General features: G+C 43.3%; 1 long non-coding RNA gene across 1 annotated transcript; it reads right to left on the minus strand.

The window, feature by feature from the left end:
• Positions 1 to 2,267: 2,267 nt before the first annotated feature.
• On the minus strand, positions 2,268 to 5,512 carry LOC129186606 (uncharacterized). Its single transcript, XR_008572258.1, has 2 exons — positions 5,457 to 5,512; positions 2,268 to 3,208 (listed from the first exon to the last, which is right to left on the minus strand). It is a non-coding gene; the product is annotated as an uncharacterized LOC129186606 (long non-coding RNA).
• Between the last annotated feature and the right edge of the window lie 5,442 nt (positions 5,513 to 10,954).

Below are 10,954 nucleotides of genomic sequence, written 5' to 3' on the forward strand. Positions count from 1 at the left end.
ATTTTATAATATATTATTATATATTATATTTAAATAACTCCATTCAGTTAGTAAACATTTGAAATAATGTATTTTTACATTATGAATTCATTTTTCACAATACACATAATTTGGTAATGAATTAAGCATAAAAATCTGAGGAGCCACTTGGGAGCAGAAAGAGTCGGTTCTTTTAAATTAGCCGAGCCAAAAGAACCGGCTCTCTAAAAAGGCCCGAAATTTCCATTAGTACTGCTGACGTTATCGCGCCGCGCGAGGTGTTATTGGTGTGTGGATCATTGCAGCCACCATCTGGTGTGGAGGGTGAACTAAGCCTTTTTTCACTCCCATTGTACTGATTTCTTTTCTCAAATATTCAGAATTTATCCAGAAATTGTCGTACAACAAACAATTCAGCATTATTGATGTCAACATACTGAAGTACTGTTGTCTTCGTCATTATTTTTAGTCAAATATTGACCGGAACAGACTTACTATTCTGCCAGTGCTTCTCAAATAATGGGGCTGTGAACTATGAGGGGGACGTGAGAGGCAGGGAGGAATTTCAGTATTTGTGTGGACTTGCCGACATGTATGAATTTGTCGTACACAGCATGCAATTTGACTCTTGGATACTTTTGCATGCTTCACTGCTCTCCATTTTGATGCATTTCACTGGTTTCATTTTCAAGTTTAGTCTGTAGAGCACAGATAAATAGATATTTCAGTTTGTCAATAGTATTTCAAATCGGGGGGGGAGGGGGTAAACATTTCCGTCCCCCTGTGGGGGCATGACGGAAACTTGACAACCACTGCATTAGGACAACACAGGACCCTGAGATTTCCAGGGACCCCCAAACGTCTCATACAAAACGATTGATTTTTTTCCTTTGATTTAAAGTACATACTGTTATAGTCTTAATTCACGTGCTTAAAACTACATCAAAATGCGTAATCTGTCACGAGCGTTTCGACAGCTCACTCTTCCTCCCTCATGCAATGGACTATTCCATGTTACTGCATGTGCAGCTTGATTTCGGAAGACGACAGCGCGAAACAAACATGTTGGCGTAGTTTTGGGACAAATTAAGCAGAATTACCCCGTTGGGGCGGAGAAGAGAAGGCGAGAGGAAAACGAACAGCTTTGATCCAAACTATCGAAGGTGTCAACATTTTTCACAGTCACAACAAACGTACACACACGAGGACAGCAGGTGTCAGCGGAGAATGCAGTTTTAGAGATGAAGCTGAGTGACGCTTTTCATCGCAAAGATGTTAAAGCGCCAAACTATGTTAAATGTCACTTAATGTTCAAAACATGTTGAAATGATCAACTTGCTTGGTAATAATAATCCCCCAGGAGGCTTTTAAGGACTTTATCTAGCTCAAGAAATATAATTTTGTCATATTCACAACTAAGGAGATGATAAACAATATTTGAAATCATTTTTGGGAGGCACTGCATCTACAGAAACCAGCTATGTAACTAGCAGCTTAAACTGACAGATAATTATCCACCCATCCATTTTCCATGCCGTTTATCTTAATTAGGGTCGCGGGGGTATGCCAGCTGACTTCGGGGGAGAGGCGGGGTACACTCTGGACCAATTCGGACAGACAACTTACAGATTTCAAAAGCAACATCTTCTACAGGGTGTCCCTCACGTCTGGACAAATCATACATTTATAATTGGTAAATGATCTTTCACTTGCAGTTTGGCAAATTCCAGTGTCGCTTTTTCATTTGTTTGCAACAGTGGTGTCCTCCTTGGTCATCTCCCATGAAGTCCACTTTGGCTCAGATGACAGATGTTGCCATCCGACACTGATGTACCTTATCCTTGGTGTTCACCTTTGATGTCTTTAGTTCTGGACTCTTACCATTCGTATTATATGTTTCTTCGATTTATCAATTTTCCTCCTGCGGCCACGTCCAGGTAAGTTGGCTACAGTCCCATGGAGCTTACATTTCTCAATATGTGCAACTGTAGTCACAGGAATATCAAGTTGCTTGGAGATGGTCTTACAACCTTTAACATGCACTTCACTGTGGACAGTGAAGGGTGTTCCTAAAGTTTGTACATATATTATATAGATGTCAATACAGTATTAAAAAAAAGCATAATTTAATAATTTCTAATGTATAAATATTTCTGGTTGATTAGTTCGTTTCAATGTTTCAATCATTTTTTCCTCCAATTTTCCCCCCCAGAAATGTACCCATTTTAAAATACACATTAACATGACTCAACATATTGTGAATGGATAAATGGATACAGAAGATGACGTTTATAATGCAACAAGTTTAATAAAGGAAGTTGACTTAAAATCATACTTGCAGCTTTCTTGACAATCCATTAAACGCACATCACTTAAAAGTCCAGTGCATCAAATGTGGTGAAATCCATGATGTCTGACCACCAGCAACGGTCCAAAGACTGTTGCTTCCTTTCCGTAGCGTTGCTGGAAAGACCTGACAGTCCCCTTTAGCTTCTCCTAAATAATCAGTGTACACTTTGCACCCCCTACTGACCAAACCAAGTAGTGCAAAATAAAACTAAACAGACCCAAGAACGAGTGTTTTGAGTTTTGTGTTTTTTGTTACACCAACACAAAATGATGACAAACACTAAAGGTGCAATGACAAACCATAGAAGCAGAATCAAATACTCCCTACTCGCAATAATGAAGGTAATGGCACTCCTCAAGGAAGGCAATAGATTGTATAGTTATCTCCAGAAGAGGGCAAAATCACAACCCGTCAACTATACAAACTACTACCTCACGCCGCGTGAGCAACTACTTCCAACATACGGAGCTTTACAAAACCAACATAGGGAAGATGCATTTGTCACTTTGAGAAAGACAGTAGCTTGAATAGTTATCTCCCAGTGCGGGTATGACCCTAAAACTATTCAACCTACTACCTCATCCCACAGTGCAAACATGGCCGCAGCTGAAGATCACAGCTGAAGGCTGAACAACTTGAGCACATGGATTGAGTTGAAAGAGAGAAGTCATGGAGGTTTTACAATCACTTTACAGGGTTTAGTCCTCTCCACACCGATGGCTCAGCTGGGGACCATCCTGACACTGCATCATCACCCCCTGACATCCTGATCCTTGTATAACCTCCATCACTGAGTGGCACGGCGATGGAGAAGCAGGTGTAGCTCTGCTCAGAAGATCCATGAGGTGCAGGCCCCTGCCGATGCAGACTCCACGCAGCCTGCACACAAAACAACCACATGAAAACCAGCAGACTAAAGAACACGTTTCCCCCGGATGCTGTGACAGCCGTCCGACACTCATTTACGTTAACGCTGCACCCGATGGTTGCTCTTTCACCCTTTTCTTCTGCTGCTATCCTGGCTAACGTGCTGCTGTTGCATTTCTGTTGTTGTTGCTGTGTAGGGTTGCCCCGATCCACATTTTGTGGCTTCCGATCTGATTTTTTTTATAGTCTTATAGTCTTGTCAATCCGATCCGGTACTACAAACATGAATAAAAATAATGCAACCAAAGTATTGCTGAATTGACTTTTTTATTACACAGCATGACCAACAACAGTGTTTGGCTTTTGTAACAAACCTCTGTGACTCTGGTCCCTAATCCAATAGAAGCCCAAAAGACAAAATTGGAAAAAAAAATGGGCGTGCAAAATACTTTCAGGGTAGCACTATCATTTGACATCACTATAGATCAATTTGTGGTGTGATTTAGAATATATGACTTTCTTTTTTTAACAAACTCTCAACAGTAATTTATTGACGGTCCCTAGTACAAACAGCCAGCGGTTACAGCGGCATTGACGGAGCTAGAAATCTTTCATTGGGGTGGCCAAGGTGAGACCATTACTCACATAGGGGTGGTAGTAACTTGTTATCTGAATGTCTAGATGGCCAGTGGGATGGCTGGAGAGTGACCAAAGGTGGCCACGGCCACCATTGGCCGCCACTGTACAGCGGCGCTTCCTGTTGCTGCATAACTACTGTTGTTGCTTCATCGCTACGGTTTCTGCATTGCTATTGTCGTTGCCGTGCAGTGCTACCATTGCTGCCGCGTGGGTGTGTGCGGTTCGTGTTAGTTTTTGTGTTCTTTCTACACAGTGGAAGCCGTTTATGTTGACACCCTTCAGACTGAGCGTTTGTCGATATTTCCAAAGTTAAAAGCAAAACTAGCCATTGCTTGCACATTTACTGGTGACATTGTCGATGGACATAAGGAGAATGGATGACAAAGGATTTGTTTGTTGACATGGGTTTCCTCCATTTGTGCAATTTGTGCTTTTTTTTTTAAAGATTCTTGTGTTTTCATATATTTTATACTCTAATGTAACAAAGCTGCTGTGGTAATTTCCTGGTATGTCTTGACGACAATGACAAACTTGTTGTTCATGTGCAAATCTTTCTTCCGGTGGTTAATTTAAAAATAAATACATGCGTGTTGATACAAGTTTATACCGCCATGTTTGTATTTCGAAGCTTACTTTGCACTGAGCAGGAAGTGAGTGTGCTTGTTTTAATGCTGTGTAACTAGAAGGTAGTTATGTTGCTGCTTAGCAATAACGATTAAGTTAAAATTCTACACCACATGTCGACATAAAGGAACTATATTACATAGAAATGACCTCTTTGGATATCAAGTTTATGCCGACATTGACTTAAGCAGGTAATTTTCAGTAACATCAAGAACATAGTGGACCAGGACTTGAGTTGGTCCACATAGAAATTCTGCCGATTTCTTTTTAAATGTACTTGCATTTCTTTTTGGTGTTGACTGGTTGCATGTCTCATGTCGTGAAGGACAAGAAAGAATCCTTTCATCCTTTCATTTATCCAATAAAGACTATGAAAGTGCTTTACTTGTGGGAAAAGGTTGGACATTTATGTTACATGCATTTAAAAGGAATGTAACTTGCTTTCATAAATATGTTTCAATTATTTGCATCGTCATTGCTTTGTAGTGCGTTAATGATGAACTGCACTACTTACTATTGGTAGATAGATACAAGTTTTCTTGTACTACCAGTTGTATATGTTGTGGTATAAAAAATTCCGTTCAGGAGATGAAAACAGTCGAATCGTGACATTCAAGTGGACGAAGACGTTGAACGCAACTCATCGCTGAGCCACAACGTTAGCACTCTTACGTTAGCCACTCTCACCAGTCAAGTTACACGTACAACAAAGATCATTTTACTCCCTACGACATGGCAATAAAACAAATAATATCGTGACAAGTACTAAAAAGTATAAGTGGCTTATCATTGCGCTGCAGTGACGCTACGTAAGCACTCATGAATAACTTGCTAGCCGTCTGAGCTAGCAATCAGCTCAAAGCATCTTGTATCTGGAGAGACAGGTTTATGGTAATTCATACACAGCAACCCCGTAGCGTACAGTTATGTGTGTGTGTATATGTAGAATATATATTAAGATGATTAAATTCCCGTTATGTTAGAAATGTCTACCTACCTACTGTACTTGAACGATCCTCTGGCGATGTGTTTTTTCTTCTGCTGCTATTCATGTCTGTTATCAACGAGCGTATATTAGCGCATTAGCGCCACCATCTGAACAGGAGTTTATTTTGGAAATTAAAAGAGTCAGGCAAACAACTAAATACTTCAATTAATACATTTTATATTATTATTAAATATATTGTTATTATATTTATAATACTTATATTATTGTTATTAATAAAAATAATGACTTATAATTAAACAAATACATGTTATTGTATTGGTGTTAGAGAAAGTTGTACACTCAGGCTCACCTTAATACTACTGACATTTCTGAAAAATTTCAATCAGGTTTTAAATCGCACCACAGCACTGAGACTGCTTTTTTTAAGGGTTTTAAATTATCTTTAACTGCAGATTCAGGCAGCTCTGCTGCCCTTTTATTGTTAGACTTTACTGCAGCCTTTGATACAGTGGACCATGATGTCCTCCTGTCACGTTTGGACAAATATGTAGGTCTTAAAGGAACTGTTCTCCAGTGGTTTTGGTCCTATTTATGAGGACATTTTCTGTCACTATGGGCCACTTTAATTAAAAAGTAGGTAGTCTTGGTTGTGGTGTGCCTCCAGGCTCCAATTCGGGACCAGCCTTGTTTGCACTGTACATGTTGCCTTTGGGGTCTATTATTTGAAAATACAACGTTACATTCCATTGTTTTGCAGATCATCTTTGAAATCGGTTACAGACTCATTTTCTGCTCTACTGAACTGTCTCAATGATATTAAGCAGTGGATGTCTCTTAACTTCCTGAAGCTTAATGAGAAAAAAACCCAGAAATTCTTATTTGTGGTAATCCAGCTCTTTTATTTTTTTTATTTTATTATATTTTATTTTTTCCCTGTCCTGTCCAGCCTTTAAAGCAGATGGAATTGTAGATCTAAATGCCCTCACGTGCTCAACAGATTTACTCTGCCAGGGAAAAGTGTGAGATACACTTCCCCTGTTATACAGAATTTATTTGACTTGGATGCTTGTTATTATGCAAATTTGAAGTGGCCGAGCAGGAGCAGGAGGGGACAGAGAAGAAGAGAAAAAAAACAGAGGGCGGGGAGCGGGGATAAGAGAGGGACAAAAAAGACAGAGACAAGGACAACAGCAGCAACAACAATTGTGACAACAATAACAAAACAACAGAAACAAACAGGACTACATCAGCAAATGTCTGTGACGACTATAAAGACCCTGATGGAAAGGACAAAATAATATCACACACAATGTCACACATAATAGTAGTAATTAAATTATTAACTATGATTAACTAGTGATCAGAATGACAATAACTGTAATGCACACAATTGTAATAATTATAATCATATTGCCGACATCACTGTCACTGTAATAAAACCAACAACATAATAACACCCTGGTTAACTCAGTGAGTAATGTGGGGAAGTACGTATGTACTGTGAGTGTGCACATGTACGTGTGTACAGGTATCTCTGTATGTGTGCATGTCTTCATGTATATAAAGGTGCACGAGTGGGTGAGCATGTAATTGTCACTGAGAATGCACGAAAGGAGGGGGGCCCCCCTACACCGCCCAGAAAGCCCCGCCCTAAATAGCCAGGCCGAGGCCCCACCGCCAGAAAGCCACCAGGCCCACCGGGGCAGGCAGCACAAAGATCAGCCCCCCAAGAGCCAGCCCAGAGAGCCCCCCGCCTCCCGGGAAGACCAGCAAGGGGCCATAGAGAGGCAATCCCAACCAGAAACAGGGCGCCGGCGGGCCGGAGGACACCCAACCCCCAAGACGGGTGAGAGATCACACCACACAAAGGCAGACGGGCGCCGGGGGCCACACACCAGCAGGCCCAGAGACGCCCCCGCAACCGGAAAGAAGCCCGCCCACGCCAGAAGCGCAACCCCCCCGCAACCCCCCCGCTCTTCGCCCAGGCCCACGGTCCCCGCGAGCCCATGGCCCAGGTCAGTCCAAGGGAAGCACCGCAAGCCTCCCCCCCGGCACAAGCCCCAGCATCAACAGGCCCCAACGGGCCACCCCAGGGAAGGGCAGGCGAACCAGACAAAAGCACCCCACAAGCCAGGCCACCCCAGACGAGCCACTGTGCCGCGACGGCCAGCGAACAGGTCCACGGCCACATCCCCGACCCCGGCGGACAGGCACCGCGGAACAGGCAGGAAGTACCCCAATCCAGCCCGCTCCACCCGTGTATATGATAAGATGTGTATATGCAATTAAAAATATAAATAAATAAAAGAGGACAGCTCTGAAGAGCTGGTCTCTGTCCCTGAGAGGTGTATGTGTGTGCATGTATATGATTGGGGTGTATCTGGAGGATAGTAATAATGCAATTAAAATTGGCGGACAGCTGCCGCACGGTGGACCCCTCACCTGACCAGCCCCCCAAAGCCTAAGTGTCTGTTGTGCGTTTAAAATTGAGGGGCGACAGGTCAGTGGCATGGCAGCGGCAAAAGAGCCTCCGCAAGGCAACTCCACTCCTCCACCACGCCCGACCACGCCCCAAAGTCTTAGGTGAGGTGGTGCAACGGAACAGGAAGGACGAGGGCACCACAAGCCCACACCTTAACACCACTCAAACTGAGCCGGGGAGGACCAAGGACACATGACCGACAGACCACTCACCACAGCACAGTCTCGGGCAAGCCACGGGCCGCAGGACACACCACAGGCCCTACCCGGTCCGCCAGGACGCCCAGTCCGGTCCACCCAACCCCCCAGAGGCGATACCCCCAGCACCCCCAACACCGGAGCCCCACCGGAGGCAGCGTCCACAACGCCACCCCCAAACCTCCAAACACCACGGACCAGCCACACGCCCCAAGGCAGACCCGTCCGCCACCAGAACAGCAGAAACTGCGCCCACACGGCACACACACACAACCACGGCTGGCAAGGCAGTCACACCACAGCGACCACAAGAGAACCGGACCCCACATAGAACGGCCACACCCACGAAGCACGCAAGCCAGAAGCGCCAAGGAGGGACAGAAAAGCAAGCACCACATGACAGGACCCACGAGAGGAGCGACCCACCGCCTGACGCCGAAGCACAACCCCACGCCCCGCCCATCCACCAACACGCCAAGGGAGACACCCCGGACGCAGTCAGACGACTGCCAGCCAGGAAACAGACTATCCAGCTCTTTTAGATGGCGTGGGCAGTGTATTGGGCCCATTATCGTCATATTGTCAACCATATGTAAGAAACCTTGGTGTGCTTTTAGATGGTTCTTTTAAACTTTGTAAACAACTGAGTGCTGTGGTCCAGTCTTGTTTCTTCCACCTGAGACAGTTAGCTAAGGTAAAATCTTACCTTCCCGCTGAAATCTTTGAGCATGTTGTTCATTTGTTTAGAACTTGCCGCTTGGACTACTGTAATTCTTTGTATTGTGGTCTGGACCAGTTATCTTTACATCATCTCCAGCAGGTTCAAAATGCAGCTGCCCGCCTGTTAACTGGCACAGAGAGACAGGAACATATAACCCCAGTCCTGGCCTCCTTACACTGGTTCCTGTTACTTATAGGATCCAGTTCAAAATTCTTCTCTTGGTTTTTAAATCGCTGAATGGTTGGCTCCTTCATACTTATCTGACTTACTGTTTATGTTCCCGCTAGAACAATGAAGTCCAGCTCACAGCTCCTTTTTAACCACTCCTAGATCGGTGTGATAGGGCCTTTTCTGTCACAGGTCCGAGACTTTGGAATGACCTGCCCCTAAACATTAGATCTGCACAAACACTGGAGCATTTTAAATCTTTATTGAAATCTTACTTTTATGGACTGGCTTTTAACACAGCATTGTTTTTATTATTTTCACTGTTTTATTAGTGTCATTATTTTTGTGTAATGTTGTTACTGTATTTTTTATTGCATGTTTTATTTTTGGGTACATTTATGTAGTGTTGTGTTTTATTGACTGCTGTACAGCACTTTGGGCAGTTAACCTTTGGAAATGTGCTATATAAATACATTTGACCTTGACCTTATTCATTGTAACTGTGTCATGTGAAACTGTTGAAAGGACATTACAGTAAACCATAAACAATGACTGAAACAATATGTCAAGTACATACATATATTCTTCATGTTTTCCAACAGTTTAGATAACTAGATTTAGTTGTAACACACCACACCATGTTTGCTATGTATTAAGTTAAGTAGTGTTAAGTAAAGTTCATAGACAGTTAAACAAGCGTTCTGAACCATTTACAGTGGCACCTAGTTTTCCCCCACCAAACACACTAAAAGACACACTGGCTACGTTTACATGCAGTCAAATAACCCTCTCATAACCAGAATATAACCGGAATATTACCCGGCACAACCGGGTTATTGCTAATATTATTCGTAATATATTAAGTTATTCCTAGCATAGGAAAATACGGAAAGAGGCAATCGATGAGTTTGGCGGCAGTCTAAAGGGCTTCATGGTTTAAGGATTCAACTTGAGTGGCCGTTTTCCGCTTGGTCCTAGTGCCTGGCACGTAGTAACTTCCATTTAATATAGCATAACAGTAAGGCGCAGCAATGAATAAATAGACAGCCGTCAATCGGCCCACCGGGACACACCAGAACTCCTGATGGCCTATCAACCCGTTTGTATATGAGGTACATACACCCTGACCTTCTACAGGAAAAGTTGTGGTACTTTACTGTAAAAGTCTGATCACCTTCTGGTGGGCTTGGATATATAATCCTCCATTTTAGCAGTAAAAGTAATTCATTCATTCCGCAAAGCATAAAAATATCTTGTGCTTTCCCCCCACCTGCTGCACCTTCTAGCTCATGCACGACACCATCCCTTCACGATGAGGCGATAACAGCACATGCCTCCGGTATGACATTTCTGTGTATTCTATACAGCACGTGTCAAACTCGTGCCATGGAGGGCCGAAACGCTGCAGGTTTTCTCTCCAACCAGTTTCTTCAGTAGGTGATTTATTTGATGAGTTCCTTCCCTCAAATTGAAGGAGGTGTTGATCATTAAAATTACCTGCTTTAGTGACTGGCTGGAAAGAAAACCTGTGTCTCGGCCCTCCATGGCACGAGTTTGACACCCCTGCTATAGAGGGATTAGCAAGAATAATGATGTCACACCAACACTGACGGCATTACACAGGCTGTAGAAAGTCATGGTATATAACAAGTATTTCTGCAACATTATGTTATTGGCCATGATCCAACTCAGTGCACTCACTGAGGAAGGGCTTGTGCACTAAGCCGAGGAGAGGCGCTGGCGGTAGCCTCACCTTAGGTTTGTGCTCTGTATTTGATCAGGAAATGTGCAAATTCAGCCATTTTTGCTTCAGAAAATGTTATAAACACTTGGAATTGTACAGAAGACATTTATCATACAGTTCAATGGACAAATACAAATTTTATGTTTAAAATTTTTCATCATGACAGGTGAGACTGCCTCACCTGCCTCCCCTGACTGCGTATCACTGCCATGCATGATCAGTTACTATCATTTC

The sequence above is a fragment of the Dunckerocampus dactyliophorus genome, chromosome 8 (genome assembly GCF_027744805.1).
Source record: "Dunckerocampus dactyliophorus isolate RoL2022-P2 chromosome 8, RoL_Ddac_1.1, whole genome shotgun sequence".
Taxonomy (NCBI): domain Eukaryota; kingdom Metazoa; phylum Chordata; class Actinopteri; order Syngnathiformes; family Syngnathidae; genus Dunckerocampus; species Dunckerocampus dactyliophorus.